The sequence below is a fragment of the Lemur catta genome, chromosome 1 (assembly GCF_020740605.2).
Source record: "Lemur catta isolate mLemCat1 chromosome 1, mLemCat1.pri, whole genome shotgun sequence".
Lineage (NCBI taxonomy): Eukaryota > Metazoa > Chordata > Mammalia > Primates > Lemuridae > Lemur > Lemur catta.
Window position 1 is genome coordinate 213,270,829 of NC_059128.1, and position 18,219 is coordinate 213,289,047.

Genomic DNA, 18,219 nt, shown 5'->3' on the forward strand with positions numbered 1-18,219 from the left:
TTAAGTCATTTTTCAGACTTGGTGAGATTATAGATAAATATAAAACATCTTAGGAAATAATGACTCCTTGGGGAAATTCTTTTTCAACTCTAGATTCCAATGCCCTTGGCCAGCCAATAAAATTTGTTTTGTTATAGCAAGTAAGCATAACATTCCTCTTTTACATGTAACCCTTTTCTACCTAGGGACATTCCAGGCCTCTCTAATCTAATACATGCTGCCTTCTCCCCTCTTTATCACTGTTAAAATAGTGGATCACTTCTCTTCCCTGCCTCCCATTTGCATTGCAACCCTGGGCCACACCAGGGTTATTATGCATAGTTGAAATATATTTGCCAAAGCATCTCTCAGTATTCTAAAATAGTTAAGTAACTCTTCAGTTCAGAGACAGTCCATGCATTCCCCATCTATGCAATAATTAAGCTTCCCTGTGTATAGCACTGCAGAATATACAGAGTGTTTATGTCTATTACCTTATTTGATCTCCACAACAATCATTCAGGCCTCAATGATCTTTATTGATTACCTTATTTGGTCTCCACAATGATCATTCAGGCCAAAAATATACCAGGTGCTGGGATAGGTGTATGGATACAATTTTGAATAAAATAGACATGATCGCTATCCTTATGGAACTGACAGTACAGGAGGCAGAGTTTGTATTTTCATTCCTATTTAAGAGACAAAGAGACTAAGGTGAAATGATTTGTCCCAGTTAGGTAGTAAAGCTAGGACTCAAACCTGGGCTTCCCATTCCCAATCCAGGAATCTAATTTTGCTACCATCTGCCTTGCAACCTTTGGGAAATCCCTGAGCACTTTCTAGAAGTTAACTGAAAAAAAAATTAGTTAATGCAATGAAAATGTCAAAGTGGCAAATAGAGAAGCCAAAAATATCAAAATTAAGAAAGCAACAAAACAGCTTCTGAAAACCCAAGAGTGTGTGTTTGTGTTGGGGTGGGAGGGGGAGCTCCCAAACCAAAACGACTAACAACAGCAACAGCCAGTTAAAAACAAAATCAAAAACAAAAGATTTTTTTCCCTTCAAATCTATATCTGATCAGGGTGTCCTTAAATTGTACAAAGCAGTGTTTAATATGAGCATCCAGGTCCTGCTGGGAGCAGAACTCTACATCTGTGTCTTCACACAGCTCTTGTTGGCTGGCTGTGCTGGACTCAGATGTGAACAGGCTGTAGCTTTGCCTCTTGCCTTTTGAAGGGTAATCTTTTCAGGGGGTCCCAGTAGGGTGCCAAGTGGGAATAGGGTGAGCGGAAAGGGAGAGAGAGGAGGCCTCTTTTAATAAGAAAGTTCTCTATGTCCACAACAACTTATGCCTGCTTCTGTCAAGTGGACACCCTCCTCCCTTCTTATATCTCTGTATGTAGCAAGCGTAGGCCTTGGTTGGTGGATGGGTAGAAAGAAAGATGTTGTCTTTCTTTTCCTGAGCTATAATAACAGATCTTCTAAAGTTAAGTGAAATGGGCATTTATGTTTGTCTCTGTGCCCCTCCTTTAGACTGGAAGAAGTAGCCATAGGGTACCTAATTCTATAGATAGTGCACAAAAACCAAGGGGAAAGAAGAAATGTGCTTTCTTAGACATTCATTAAGGGTTTGAATAAGACACGGTCCCTGTGTCCCTGTCTCAAGAGGAGAGAGACATATATGTAAGGCATAATCCCATTATGATATGATAAGTGGCTTGTACAAGTTTTGTGAAAGCCCAGGGGAGAAAGTGACGATCCATCTAAGTGAGTACATCAGAGATGGATCCTGAAGGTAGGAGTTTGCTCAATAGAAAAGTGTAGTTGGAGTTCAGGAGAGGAGGAGAGGCAAGAAAGAAAATGTCATGTAAGCAAAGGCTTAGAGGTACGAAAGTGCGCGGTGTGTTCAGGGAGTGTTTGATGGACTACTGATTATGTTTCTGGTAACAAAACACTTTGTGTAGTGAGATAAAATCAATGATCTCTTGGGTTATAAGGTAGGGGAAGCTACTTTCACAACTGACCAACTAATGTCACTGGCTTAAGAGTGTAGACTTTTATTTCTCACTTACTTCATAGACCAATACAGGTTGGCAGGGGGTTATGATCCAGGCAGGCATTCAGAAGCCCAGGTTCCTTCTATCTTGTGGTTCTGTCCTCCTGTAGTTCCTCGAGTCTTTGCCACTTAGCTGATGGATAGGGAAAGAGTGAAGATCATGCATGCATAGGAAGCTTAAATGTGAGGCCTGGAAGTTGTGTACTTCACTCCTGCTCATGTGCCTTTGGCTAGAACCTAGCCACATGGCCACACTTAACTGTAAGGCATCCTGGGAATTGGAGTTTAAGGGGAGAACACATATTGTTGAGCATAATTGTGTCTACCACAGCTTGGAATCTGGAGAACAGGAGGATGGAAAGAATGAGGGCTTTATGAATACATGATTGGACTTGGTGGAAAACTTCTGGCTTCCCCAGGGTTGGGGGGAACGTGATAAAGGAGTCAGGCAGTGCTCTGGAGGGAGATCCTGGTGGCCAGAATCCTCAGAAGAAAGAAGATGAATGATTTCAACTGAAAGGTGCTTATACCCAGACAAAAAAAGAGTCTGCTTCAGCCATGAGAAAATGGACAAGAAATCATTCCAGCTCAGTTCTTAAAATGGGACCAAAAAGAAACTCAGCCAAGTAGACAATTTACAGCCTCGACATTTATAGAGCATCGTGTGGTTTACTGTATGCTCACACACAAAGTTCTCAGCTGATCCTAACAATAATCCTAGGAGGAGGACCTGGTTGCAATTTATTATGCCCACTTTAGAAGTGGAGAAATCTAAGCTCAGAGAGGTTAAATGACTTGCCCAGGGCTGCACAGCAAGTAAGAGATGAATCTACAACCCAAACACACATTGTATTCTTTCCGTAATTTGCAGATCATCCTCTGCATGGAGAGGTGCTGACCACAGTTCGGGAAGTTGAACCAGATCCAGCTCTGGACATGAGGCCAGGATTCTGGGGAAGTTCTGCTCAATCACCCACCCTTCTGTCTGCCTGAGTTTTGGAATCAGCGAACCAACTCCTCGTTCAGAGAGCATGTACATGTTAGCTGTCAAATAGCGCGTGCAGCATCTGACAACCCTAATATCACTGTTTGTATTATCAGACAATTACCAGCCGAGCTCGTATTCATAATTTGACTAACAACTCGCGACAATGATTATTTTTCCTTTTCTGGCAAAACAAATATAGCAGCATTTTCTTTTCAGCATCAGCGCTGATGCTCCTTGGCATTCTATCAGCTGAAGGATTTTTTTTTTTTTTCAAAAAAAAAAAAAAAATGTTAGTCGTACTCCCCCACATCTCGCTAACTTTACAGGCCCCCATGGCATCTGTGTGCAGTGAACTGAGCTGTTGAGACTAAATGTAATTTGCAATCAAGCTTCTGTTAACATGGAAATGTACCGGCTGGTCTGCTGCAATATGGGTTCTCATTCTGTCTAGCATATGGTTGCATTAAATCCAGTCTCCAGAATGTCTCTTGTTACCACATTGTCAATCCGTGCAGAGCAGAGAACCCTAAAAAACCACTAAAGGAACATATTTTTGGAATTGGCTCTTCTACTGGATCTTGACAAGAGCTGTCCAAAGACATACTTGGTTACTTGAAATGAACTAGCCCTGTCAGATCTATGCACACATACACACAGAGACACACAGTAAACTTGAAAACTGGTTTGATGCTCTGTAGTCACAAGCATAGGAATTACACTGGAAGACAAAGAAAAAGGAGAAGGTAAAGGACTCACTTCATTGGTTACATTTGAGAATGTTTTATTTGTTTTTCCTTGGTATCTCAATATTCAAGGAGTTCCAAATATTAGAGCTGGGACTTTAGCAGTATTTGCAGCTAAAAGCACAGGATTTTGAGTCGGATGGACTTGGGCTTGAATCCCGAATCAAATCAATCCCTCCCTAACTTGGTGACCTTGGGCACATTCTGAAGCTGTGTGTGCGTCAGTTACTTCATCTGTGAAATGGAGGGTAATAAGGTACTTGCACAATGTAGGGCATTATAGGCGATTAAATGCCTAAGCACAGCAGCTGCCTCAATAAATCATTGCCGTTAGTATTAATTCCTTCTCTCTCACGATCCCCATTCCAAAATCTGATGATTAAATACCTCCCACAGCATCACCCACTATCACTCTTCTCTGTCTTGCACCCCCTCTGGTGTCCAGAATGTGTCTCTTCTGAGCCACCCATTCTCTTCTGTACAACTCCGTTAAACAATTTTTCTTCATGCTGAATACAAATCCCACTTCCACCTCGGGCCTTTCTTCTGGGACACGCAGAAAAAGCCTAATTGAGTGACAGTTCTTCAGGTATATAAAAGGGTGATCATGCACTCTGTATGCACTCTCTATTTTCATTCAGCATCTCTCAGTCCTTCAACTCCTTTGGCCTCTCCTCTCAAACTAGCCTGGGTATGTCCACGCTGCTCCTGACGTCAGCAGCCCAAGCGGAGCACAGTGCCGCTGGCCTGGTCCTCCCTGGTGATGAGTGAGAATTTGCCTAATTACTTTAACAGAGCTTGAAAGTGTACCTATTTGTTCACACGTACAATGAGCTTTATAAAGTAGACTTTCAATTGAAAACTTCAGAAATAGCAGTTTTCAATAAATCAATTCACACTTTAAATTCGAGGTGGGGGAGAGGAGCTCCATGCCTACAGGTCTCTGCATTATGTTGTGGGAAAAAAAAACCTTTTTTCAAGGCAGTAACTTTCCTCATTATGCATCTATTCTGTAAATCTGAAGTTCCATAGGTTTTATTGAATATGCTGTAAGCGGGAAACACATGCACAAGAGGTGTATGAGATACCAAAGTAATGGGATGCAATATACCCCAATATATGAAAAATACTTTGAGAAGTCAGGAAAAAATGGGGGGAAAAAGCTCTCTAGTTATTCATTTGTTTAAAACTGTTTGTGTGTCAGACACAGTGTTAGGCATCAGGGACGTGTCTAACAAGCTGTTCCTGCCACCAAGAATCTCAAACACAGGTGAAAGTCAATTAAGATCAAAACTTATGTGCACCTATAGTAGTAACATTCATCCGGTGTTGGGCAGGTGGGACGGGGAGAAGGGGATGGGTATGTACACAACTAATGGGTGCGGTGCACACCGTCTAGGGGATGAACAATTTGTAACTGACTTGGTGGGGCAAAGGCAATATATGCAACCTAAACATTTGTTCCCCTGTAATATCCTGAAAGAAAAAAAAAGAGAAAGAAGATATAAGGTGACGTGATCTACAGTAGTGGGTCTTGAGCAGCTCAAAATCCAGAGATGGGGATAAACATGTAAGCAAATAAGTGCATTACAAGAAAGTAAATGTTATGTTCAAAAATCGAACAAAGTGTTCTGAGCAGTGTAAGGAGAGAATCTGTTCAACAAATATTTATTGAGCACCCAGTATGTGCTGGATCTACAATGAAGAACAAAACGAATACTCCTTGAAATTTATCAAAGTTATACTGAAGTATTTGTGTGTGTGGACTTTAATCAAGTAGACATACTATGTATATTTATTTATTACTTAAAAACTGAGATACGTGTTATGAAGAGAGAAAACAGGATTCTAGTAGAAAATTAGATGGGGCCCTAATTTAGAAGTGGGCGGGATACCAAGGAATGGTTCTCCAAGTTGCATTGAAGTGGAGACCTGAGAGATGAGTGGCAATGAGAATGAGGAAGACGGAGGGAAGAGTGTGCGCAAAGACCTGAATGGCACCAAGCCTGGACAGTTTGAGGAACTGGGGAAAGCAGAGTGACAAGAAAGGGAGGGGTTCAGGACAGCCTTTGCCGAACAGGTGTCCCCACTAAGGAGGGTGTATTATGTGCAGAGGAGACTGGCCATCTCAGACAGGAGGGACAGCACCCAGAGAGGGGTGGAGGCCTGAGAGGACACATCCAGGTCTGAGAGAAGCTACACCCCTGTTCCCTGTGTGTGGATGGGAGGGGTGGCCGGGAATGGAGAGGGAGACTGGGCCAGATAAAAATGGCTTTGGAAACTAAGTTAAGGGATTGATTGTTGCTGAAGTCTCCACAGAAGAACTGAAGATATGCTGAATAGTCTTTTAATTTTTTTAACCTATCTCCCAAACTCATGGGTAAGCTTTAAGGGGAGGGTGGAGGGATGCCTTCCCTGGATCCCGCCTCCCACCCTCACCTTTAATTATGGTGGGTTAAAGGAAATTCTGTCTCCTCCTTGCCTCTTTGTTCCCAGCTCTGATTCACCATCTGTGGAGGCTTTTGCTTTGCCATTCTCCACACCTCGTTGCAGTGACATGGTGCTACAGTCCCTGGATGTGAGTGAAGACCACGGCAACTCCAACGTCACCCTGCATGGGACTTGCAACCTGCTCCTGCATTCTGACAGGAAGGTCTCACCAAAGGTGTGAAGGATGAATCACCCCATGACGCAGACTGTTTGCGGCTGCCAGTTGGACATCCCTTATTGAGATCTCAGAAATCAGAGGCTCGTTAGACTGTTTAGCCCAGCGCTCAGGCTCAGCAGAGAAACTCATTATTTCTATTCAATTAGAGAAACCGAACACTTCCAAACCTACTTTACTGTCAGCCTACTTCCCACCACCGCATTAATATATATATATTAATGTATATATATATATATATATATATTTTAAATCTTTTGCCTTTAATGTGGCAGTGGTTTTCTCAATTCATTCGGCATGAGAACATCATAGATTTAAGCTAGTTAGCTAGAAAACAAGTAGAACAATTATACAAGCAGTAGTCATGATTCTTTGAACCAATATCCTTTGGTATTACTAAATATGAGATTTTTAAAACTGAATTTTCTGTGTACAAGCTAGACAAAATCAGCTATTCAGGTTTAGTCCTATAATATTGCAATTATTAAGACCATTCTTGTTTTCTATAGCATTTTACAGTTTTTAAAAAGCTTTTACATCCATCAGATTTTTCTCACAAAATGCTAAAACAAAGTAGGGGCAGGTGGTATTATCTACATTCTACAGATAAGGGTATTGGGTCTGAGAGCAGTCAAAGGGCTTCTCAGCATGACGACTGTATGTTTCAACGTTGACAATGAGGACAGAGATTTCAGGCCCAAGTGGCTTGAGATACTGTCTGTCAATAACAAATAGGGATGTTGGGAGGAGAAGCTGGTTCTCTGAAAAAGATTACAAATTCAGTTTAGGATGTGCTGAGTTGTAGACGATGGAGACCTAGGAGCTGGATGAGTATCTCTATGGCTTTGTCTCTGCTGCTCCCATACTGCATCAGCACTGTCTGCTCCACCTGGTGGAGGTCAACATTTTTCCTTTGTCAGAACCTTTTCAAGTTAGCCTGAGAGCAAAATTATGAAGGAGTCTCTTAATCTATCCTAAACATACTCTTGGAATCCCTTGGTGCTCTACTTAGGCTGACCCCAACCCAGATTTAGGTTCAAGTAACACTGATTTGATAACATGCTTTCATATCCTTTCCTTTGATTCCCACAGTACTTCTGTGAGATTTGAATTCTTGTCTCTCCTTATCATTTAGGAAATGGGACGCCATTAAGGTGTGAGACTTACCCAAAGGCCAGCAGCTAATGCTGCAGTCCTGGGGGCTTGAATCTGGAGCCTCTGTCTCCGACACCATGACTTATTCCACTGTTTTCAGTGCAGCTTCCTCTAGCCCTTTATGTTCCTCTTCCCTTTCCTCTCTGTGTGGCTGTCCTACGTGCAGTCAGGAATCTTCAGCAACTCTTCCCACACTCTTCTGCCCAGATCTGCTTTCTAGAAAGGTTCTCATATCAGTCATACATGTTTTAGTAGGAATTTAAAGATATGGGTTTTTTCTCTCCAGGGTATACATATTTTCATTATTGTCTTTTCCCTGTTCCCTATAACGAATACTTCTTGAGCCCTTACTATGCTCCTGGCACTGGGAATACAGTGATGAACAGTAAGAATCGCCTTTGCCCTCCTGGATTTAATATACCTGTGGCCAGAAAGCTTTGTTTCCTGTAAGCAGACTTCCGGAATCCACGTAACTTCTAGGTAAGTAATGATTTGCTCCTGCAAGTTTAAGATATTTTTAACCTTTAATTGTGAGTTTAGAAATATTTAGCCAAATACTCTTCCAGGTAATGTATAGGCAATGAAGATGAAAAGATACATGAAATAGTGATGTAACTTCACACTTTGATAACAGAAAGGCAAGTGGTTCTGCTGTGAAACTGAGCATTAAAATATAGTGGGGGTGTGAGTGGGGGTGTTTGTCCATAGGGCTGGGAACAGATAATATTTTGATGGGTTCACAGGGGTTTCCCCTTTAAATCAAGGAAATTATTTGCATCATGTCATAGGACTAAACAGTGAAGCCAGGAAATTGTATGAGTTTTATCTTGATTCTTGCTGAAATTTTGGAACAGATCATTACACAACTGATTTGTGTGCATTTTGAAGAATAGGCACTGATGACCAGAAGCTAATGCTAGTTTATCGTAAACAAGTCATGCTAGACACACCCCATTTCCCTTTCTTATCATGCTACTCAACTGGTAAATCAGCGGCATGAGGAAGTTTTAGCAATAGACTCAACATGACCTCTTGTGAGTTGACTGTACATAAGAGGGTGAAATTCGAGCAGAGTCATGTCTCATTCACGGGTTTCATGGATGGGTGAACAAAAATGGCTCTTGAGGGTTGCTGGCAGCTCCATGTAATCTAGAAGGAGGTTTCCGGTGAGGAATATAAGCCTTTTTGTTGTTGTTGTTCAATGTTTTTTATTAATGATTTGAAATGTTATCTAGAAGAGGGAATGCCCAAATTTACAGATGGCACCAAATTAAATAAAAAGCAAATACCACAGACTAGTATAAAGGGGCGGCATGTCATAGTAAATAGAAGAACTCTGGCCTTAGAGGAAGAATGGGCTGACCTTGCCTCTGGTCTCTGATACCTAACAGCAAGGTAACACTGAACAGGGGCTTAATCTCTCTGAGTTCAGTCTCATCACCTCTATAATAGCAATAGGGTTGTTTGTATTTTCAGATCAATATGAGAATTTAAACAGAAGTGTGCCAAGGCCTAGTATCATGCTTGGCACATATTTTCAATAAATTAATAGTAATAATAAAAATATTACTATCTAAAATGATCTAGAGCTTCCAGAACACAGGACTGGAATTAACACAATGAAGCAAATTGGAACTTAAATGTATGGGGATGATATTGTGGGTATAAGGACTAAATTTGCAACACTCAAGCTTCTAAGAAGTACTTAGCACGTGTCAGACACTTAAGAATATGTGTTAATGATGGCTTAATTAGTTGTGCATGTTTGAAAATAATAAAATACAAAAGAGGGTCTTATATTGATATTATATCTGTCTCATGTCTTCATATATATAAAGGGCTGCCTTGTTGAAGAGAATATGAATATATTTATTCTGCATTGTTCTAAAGAATAAAACTTAAAATTGGTGGTTGTTAAAAGGAAAGAAAATTTGGATGATATTAGAATACTTTCTGCAGCAGTCAGAGCTTTCTATATGGGTCTGTGCGGCTTGTGGGACAGGAGACCCTTCGTCACATCAGCTGATTTTTCTCGTACTGAGTGAAATGCCGGCAGCACTGGTTGCATGAGGGATGCATTAAGGCTTTGTTTATGCACCACAATCACTGAATATCAGTTTTGTGTTGGGCACTGAGTTAAGTACTGGTGGCCAAAGTATAAAGATGTGACCCCCACCTTCAGTTAGATCACAGGCAAGAAAATAAGGAGCCCCTAAGTCTCTTTGAGAAAACTGAGGGAAGACTTGAAGGATTAGTACAGGATTAGTACCAGGCAGAAGGGTATTCCATGCAGAGAGAACAGCCAGTGTCATGACTAGGAGTATGAGACATCATAATGCCTTCTCAAAAAGACAACTGTTGGTGGAGTAGACATTGCCAGGAAGGCAAGAATTAGATCATGGAGTGCCGGAGGCTCAGGCTCCTTCCCTCTGTATCTTTTGTGTCTCATGCATACCTATGTTAGAGCACCAATTCCACGGTATTGTAACTGCTTGTGGGCCAGTCTCCTCAAAACACTGTGAGCTCTTTGAGGACAGAGACCGTGCTTAACACATCCTTGTATCTCCACAGACTACCTTGAGCTTGCCACAGCTTATAGACTTAGTAAATCCTAGTCAATGAAATAATAAGTAGATGAAAGGAATACATATCTCATGTAAAGGATGGGTCATGGTATGATTTATGAAGAGGTTTTGGATTCTTAGAAGTTTCTGAAGCTGTGCTGAACGTAAAACCAAGAATTACTTCTAGGGATCTATGCCCTCTCCAGCGAACTTCTGCAAATGCTAGTGCAAATAATAATTGCTAATGTTATGTAGTACACTGTACACAGGTTCTGTGCTAAACACTTTACATGCCTTATTTAATCTGCACAGCATCTTTCTCAGGTATGTTTATATTTTTCCCATTTTATAGAGGAGGAATCTAAGATTTGAAGAGGCTAAGTAACTCACCTAAGATCATAGTTAGGATGTGGCAGGGCCAGAAGTTTAACCCAGGTCTGTTTGACCCCAGAGCCTGTGTCTTAACTACTACATTATCCATGGGATGAGGAGGAGGGCAGAGTTATCCGGTGAGTCTTATCTCCAGGGTGGACCCTTGAAACTCTCCTAGAACTAAAAGAGACTCATTTGATTAATAAAAGTTGAGCTCTCCAAAACCTTCTGGGCTCATATTCTATTACAACCTCTACTCTAACAATGGAGAAAGAAAAAGTCCATAAGAATAGGACAAGTTTTTGGTAGCTGGGGCATTGTGGATGCTGGTGGATACAACAGCTTTCTACATGCAGTACTACTATACCTGCAGTTGCAACACATGGTTAGAGAACAGAGGAGGTTACAAAACAGCAATGGGGAGAGGCAGAAAAAAAGTGGAAACTTGAGACCACTTTTCCTTTTGGACTTTTTTTAGTCTTTTCATTTGGACTGGGATGTCTCCCATTTGGAAACCCTTTTGCTTCTGAGTTCTAGAGCCCAGCACAGGTAAAGAGGCTCGGGGTTCTACACTTAGGTGTACCTCTAAGCTCTAGCCTGGAAGAGAGGGAAAGATGATCTGTAGGTCTCCTGGCCTGACAAGTAAAATACTCTTCAGTGGGGAAGGAGGTTGGAACCCAGGGAAGACACTGGCTTCAATAGTACGCCTGAAACATTTGGCTGACATTTGCTTGTTGCTTGGATCTGGCAGATGGGGGTGGGCAGGAGGTTAAGGAACCTCAACAGATGCCACAAATCAGTGGGTGTTGGTGGCCATTCTTCCTAAGTGCTGAAAAGATGGTCACCTTGTGCTTGTGAAGGCCAAATTCAAATCCACGTTCCTCTGTCTTGGAACAGAGAACAGTATAATCCTTTCAGTCTTTGGGAGGAATGATGTTTTCATAAAGGGGCAGCATATAGGGAATACAATGGCTGCCCAAAGTTCTGGTTTTAGGTTTGAATTCTACTGCCCAGTCAAAACTCCTGGTGTCAGTAGAGATCTGTTTGCAAGGACAAAAAGATGAAAGGCAACTTGCTATAAAATCTATAAAACCCTTCCCGGCCTTCTAGATTGGTAAGGGAAAAATGTCCACACACTGCCATCTGGTGGCTAGTACTTGTCACTGAAGTTTTAATGGGAAAGTTTACTCAATGAATTTAGAGGGGGTCAGGCATTCTGCCAGCCCCTTCCAAAGAAGTAATGTTCAAAATGCAGTTCCTGGCCTTGAGGGGCTCACAGTCTAATGGTAAAAAATAACATGTTAACAAATAATTATAACTTGATAAATAGCATTTTAGAAAAGGTACCAAATGTTATTAAAGCAGAGGACCTCTCTCTGGGGCTTAGGGAAGACTGTCTTTGAGCTGGGTCTTGAAGAATGCCTGGTAGTTAACCCTGTGGGAGGAGGAGTCATCCCTGTGGTGTCTGTTAAGCATCTCTTTCTGTCACCCAATGTATTAATTAACATTTAGAATCCACAGCAATTCACAGATCGTCTGTGATGGAGTTATGAGAAGAGACCTTTTGGTCTTAGAAAGGGGATGAAAATTATTGCTTTCATTCCAAGAAATGCACTTTGGGAAAATATTCGAGAGTCTTTTGATGAGTGGTTGAATTATCAAGATCTGCTGGACTTTCTGTTCCGTGTAGCCTCTGGATGGCATTTGCTACAGGAGAGATTTCAGTTCAAGAATTGATGAAGAGTGACTGGTACCCTGTTGGGCAAAGGCCATCTTGTTCCAGTCCATGTGGTTATCTTCTGCCCACTTCAGATCCACACTTTCAGATGCAAAACACAAATTCCACCCACCAAACAGCATTTCCTCTTACTCTTTTTCATGCTCCTTGTCTTTACTCACGCCTTGCCCACTCTCTCTGCACGACGGGGTCAGTTTGCTCGCACTTTCCCACACTCACTTCTCTGTTTCAAGCCTGTGTCCGGAACTGCCTCCTTCTTGCCATCTGTCAGCTGACATCGCCACATCTTTCCAAGCAGAACCCCCACTTTTTCTTGGAGGCCTTCACAAAAAAGATGTTAACTTTCACTCATCGACTTTCCCAGTACATGATTATGTACACAGTGTTTTCCACATGGTTAAATAACTACTTTAGCATCGACTCTTGCTTGCATTACTTAGGTTAATTGTTATTTTCCTGAGGGCACGCTGACCAGTGTCCTTTTATGTACGCAGTGCCAAATTCAATAAACATTAACCAAGTGAATATCACACTTTAGAGCTAATGGGTTGGGGCTGTTCTGTGTTTTAGAGAAAATGGTAATGGAAACCAGCCTACTGGCTTTGATGAAGAGCAGCAGGCAGAAGTGTTCTTTGAACACTGGTAGACTTTGCATGGATGTCTACTGTTCACCTCCCTCATTCATTTGTAACTGTTCGTTTCTGTGCTTCTCTCCCTTCATAAAACTGGGATCTCCATGAAAGAAGGGAACTACAGTGTTTGGTTGGGACCTACCTCACAGTGCATGATCAATAACTACTTTTTCAATGATTTCACATACAGTTATAAGGACTCATCTGGATACTGAAGACATTTAGGACCTCAGGAAAGTTTCCCCCAAATCAGATGGTCACACTTTTTTCTGGAATCATTCTGAATAAAAGTTGGTGAGGTGGTGAACACAATGCTGGGACATTCATGGGCTGCGTGGTGCTTTTCAGCTAGCTCCCCAGCTCCCTGCAGGCGGAGGTGAGTGGATGCTGATGGAGAGAGCGGGGGCTGGATGATGTCACGGCATCTCTACTACAGCTCTGGCTCTCCCAGTTCCTGGATGTGTGTTCTGGGTAAGACCTCAGTTTTCCCATCTGCAAAAAGAGGTAATTGACTCTCCAGGATCTTCTGTCTCTGACAATGCCTTGGCTTTCTTTGGTTTTGTCAGGCCTACCAGAAGAGCTCCAATATTTGTATGATTGATTAAAACTGCTGAGTAATTTTCAATCAATAAAAATCCAGTGCTGGCTCTTATTTTCTTCTAAAGGTGTCTGTGCAAATACCTGTGCAAACAATTCAGATGGCAAGCACACCTCCAAAGTGAGTCCCTTAGCAGTGCTTGTCCTTGGGGTTTCAGTAAGCTCAGGCATTCAGAAAAGCAAGTGGGTTTTGCATACATAGGATACTGTATTATTAGAAACTCACCAATATAGAAAAAGCTGATGTGATTTGGGAGATGGAGCTGATATCCCAGCAACAGCCTTCTTACTTCATAATCTAAGATTATGTGCTAAGCATATTGGACACATATTTTGGAGACACAAATTTGACCCTAAATATAGCGAAAACTGTGGTATTGCAAAGGGCTTTTGAATAGAGTATTACTTTGTGCTTGGTTACTGAGAGTGTTAAACTCCTTTGGTTCTGAGAAAGAAAAACCCACTCAAGTTAAATCAAGTAATGTAAGATTTATTTTAAGGATACACACACGTGGAAACAAGCTTCTCTGGCTTTACTGGAAGCCAGGCAAACCTTAACCCTCAGGCTCCACAGCACCTGAAATGGGAATGTGGTCTGGATCCAACTGCTGTGCTTCGGTTGGTCTTCTCTAGGTGTTGCTGGAGCCAGAGCACACGGCTCTTGTTCCTGTTCTTCACCTTCAGTGTGACTCAACTACGCTGTCAGTCTCTGCTTCCCTTAGGATCTATTCTTTTCATACTACTAAACTGTACCATTTGCTCCATATTACAAAATCGGTAGAGACATAATCTGATTTCTATGGTTAATTATCATAACTCTTGTCATTTGAGTCACTCTGTAGTTGCTGATTATCCTATATTTTGGCAATCCCTGGGCCATGGGCACTTTCTGGTCCAATCAGCTTTGGCCAGAAGCAGGTACTAACATATAAACCTGGTTATCTCTAAGCTAGAGGGAACTTAGACCTTCAAGGGAAGAACACACATGGACAGTTTCCTTTACACAGGGGTGTGTGGCGGTGGGACAGTCATGGCTGCTCCACTAGGAATGTTTCATTTCATGAATAGAAAACCTAAGAGAGTAGGATTGGTGCTTTCCATCATTTGCACAGCTATCTTATGAAAGTGGTATCAGGTGTTTCTTAGTTCATGTTAAAGGAAAGGAATAGGAGAAAGAAGCATGAAATATACAGGGGAAAAAAATTGAGTTAAATAAAACATTTTTCTGACCATCAGAGTACAATATAGATGGGGTGGGAAGTTAGATCAGATAGTGAGTTTGCCATTGCCAGACTTTTACAAATATAATTATTACTACTTATTGAGCATCATTACAACTTACCAAGTACTGGCTGATATTTTTTAAATAAATATTTTATTTCTCATAATCCGTTATCAGTTGAAATCTGTCTTAATACAGGTTCCCCAGAAGTAGAAACTGAGAAGGGATTCAGGTCAATGGTTTATTGAGTCCATGCTCTTAAGAAACAGCTCCAAGAGAATGAGGAAAGCAGGATAGGGAAGGGAAGAGCTGATCGCTAGTGGTAATCTCGCTAAGATATATACTTGTTCTGTTTCAGAGGAAGTCTGGAGTGTAATTCACACTGGGGAGTTGTCCCAACCTGAGGCAAAGGATCTGGGCTTTTTGATCCCTGTATTAGTCAGTCCTTGCATGTGTTGGGGGAGGGGTGGTATGACTCCCCAGGTGTCTCTAGTTGAAACAGCTCCCATCAACCCAAAGCAATTCTTCCAAGATCAAGTCTGTAAGCCATTAGCTGCAGCACCTGTAGTGGCTGGACGGCATGTATCCCACTTGGCAAATAAGATCTGAGTGAAACACCAGCAGCATCTATTATAGACTCCCTCTGAGTCTACTACAGGGAGCTTTCTGCAGGCACAAGAAACACTTGCTAGTGTAGGCAAAAAGCGGAACTGATTAGAAGAAACAGAGGGCTGACTGATCTGAGGAGAGGCAGGAGGACCCGATTGGGACTATGGGCAGAAGCCAAGACAGTCTCAGAGGACTAAAAGGACTCTCAGTACAGTGAGGGTCTTCAAGTCATAATTGTCTGGCCATGACAGTGTCATGACTGGATGCCACTAGTCATCACCGCAGCCACCCCCTCTAAATGAATTCTCATTGTCTTTCCAAAGCCAGTCCTTTGGGTGGAAAGAAGCACCTGTTTGATCAAATCTACATCACATGTTCATCACTTTTGAATGCTTAGAAGCAAAGAGGGAATGAGGGAGCTCTTTTTTCATGGATGGAAGGAAAGTGTTGCATCTCACCGATACCTCGCATCATGATATATTCTTCAGAAATAAGAAAGAGTTTGATGCTGAACAGCACAACCTGAAGGATGGCCAAAATGCCTCCTGGAAAGCTTGCAAAGTGCATATTAATACCCTCATTTCATGATTATGGAAACTGAGGCTAGAGAAGAAAATTCATTCATTGATTCAGAGAGGTTAAGTACCCTTATTCATTTATTCATCAAATATTTGTTGAGTGTCTACTATGTACTAAGAGTGTCCCAGGCATAGAGAACAGCAAGTGAAAAGTGCTCTGAGGCATGGGTGCACCTGGCACACTCAAGGACCCACACTGGGGTCAGTGTGGTTGGGACAGAGTGAGCAAGGGGGCACAGCAGGAGGAGGTGAGAGCCTGGGGGTTTCTGGGACTGGATCATGGGGGCCTTGGAGGCCTTAATGTGCTTTTGAGCAGGGAATTGACATGACTGGATTTACCCTTCTGAGGTTGGAAGGATGGGCAGAAGCAGGGAAACTGGTTAGGAGGTTACTGCAATAAACTAGGTGGGTGATAGTGGAGGCTGGGATTAGGGTGATAGCTGTGGAGGTGCTGAAATATAATAAGATTTTGTCTATGTAGCAGGTGGAATAGCGGCCCCCAAACGTGTCCACTTCCTAATCCCTGGAACCTTGTAAAGCAAAGGAGACTTTGCAGATGTGGTTAAAGATCTTCAGATGGAGAGATTATTCTGGGTTATCTGGGTGGTCCCAAGGTAATCCCAAGGGTCCTTCTAAGAGGGAAGCAGTATAATTAGAAAGAGAGAAGGTGATTATTCACAGCAGCCAAGACATGGAATCAACCTAAGTCTCTCTCGACAGATAAATGGATAAAGAAAACCTGGAGGACATTATGCTAAGTGAAATAAGCCAGACACAGAAAGACAAATACTACCTGATCTAATTTATATGTAGAATCTAAAAACGTGGCACTCATAGAAGCAGAGTAAAATTTGGTTAACAAGGTTTTTTTGGGCAGTGGTTGGGGAAATGTGATGTTTATCAAAGGGTACAAAATTTTGGCTATGCAGAATGAATATGTTCTGGAAATTTAATGTACAGCATGGTGACCATAATTAACAATGCTGTATTGTATACTTGAAATGTGCTAAGAGAATAGATCTTAAATGCTCTCACCATCAAAAAAAAGTAACTATGTGAACTGATGGATGTGTTAGCTTGATTATGGTCATCATTTCACAGTGCAAACCTATATGAAGACATCAACACTACACACCTTGAATTTATACGATGTTTATTTGTCAATTGTATCTCAACAAAGCTGGAAAAGATTAAAAAAAGAAAGAGAGAAGCTCATGTGAGGATGGAAGAAGCAGAGAGAGAGAGAGGAAAGATGCGATGCTTCTGGCTTTGGTGATGGAAGAAGGGGCCACAATCCAGAACATGGTCAGCTTGTGGAAGCGGGAAAAATCAATGGCAAGGGTTCCTTCCAAGATCCTCCGGAATAAATGCAGCCTTGCAGAATTCTGACCTCCAGAACTGTAAGATAAAAAAAAATCTGTGTTGTTTTAAGCCACTGTTTTGGGGGTGATTTTATATAGTGGCAAGAGGAAAGGAATACATGCTATGGAGTTAGGGCCAACAATGTTTACTGATGAACTGGATGCAGAGTGTGAAAGAGAGTTGGGCATAACGTTACAAGTTTGTGAGGGAGCAACTGGAAAGATGGAGTGCCTTTTACTGCAGCGGGGAAGACCCGCTGGGGATGACATTGAGTCCAACTTCATCTGGACATGCCTTTTCCACTATGACTGTGCCAAGAGGCTGAGCCAGACAACATTCATGGGAGAAGCACTCAACGTGGCTCGTTTGGTGGGTGTTTCCACTGCCCTCACCCTTCCCCAAATCTCCTTGCAGAGTTTACAGCTTCTCTGTGTCAGTACTTTCTCGCTGTTCTCTGACGGCAGCAGGCAGCACAGAGCTGAATAAGATTAGACACATATATTTTATTTTAAGGCACAGCTGAGAAAACATTTAGGAAATAAAAGTTGTTTTGATGCAAACTGTATTATCTGGAGGCTTGTTGATGATCTGTCTATGGGGTTCTCAGGCTGAGGGATAGATTCCTTGTCCTGATAATCACTGGGACAGTCACTTACGACCACTACACTTCTTTTGTTGTCCCCAGCCAGTGACAAGAGTCATACTATTGTAGTGAAAAAAAGCTAGGCCAGGGAGTTAGAGCACTTGATTCTGACTTTGGCTCTGCTACTCACCAGCTGTCTCTCTCTTTCTCTCTCTTTTTGAGATAGGATCTCGCGGGCTGTCACCCACGGGCTGGAATGCAGTGGTGTGATCATAGCTCACTGCAGCCTGAAACTCTGGGGCTCAGTCAATCCTCCCACCTTAATTTCCCAAGTAGCTGGGATGACAGGTGTGCACCACCTTTCCTGGTTAAT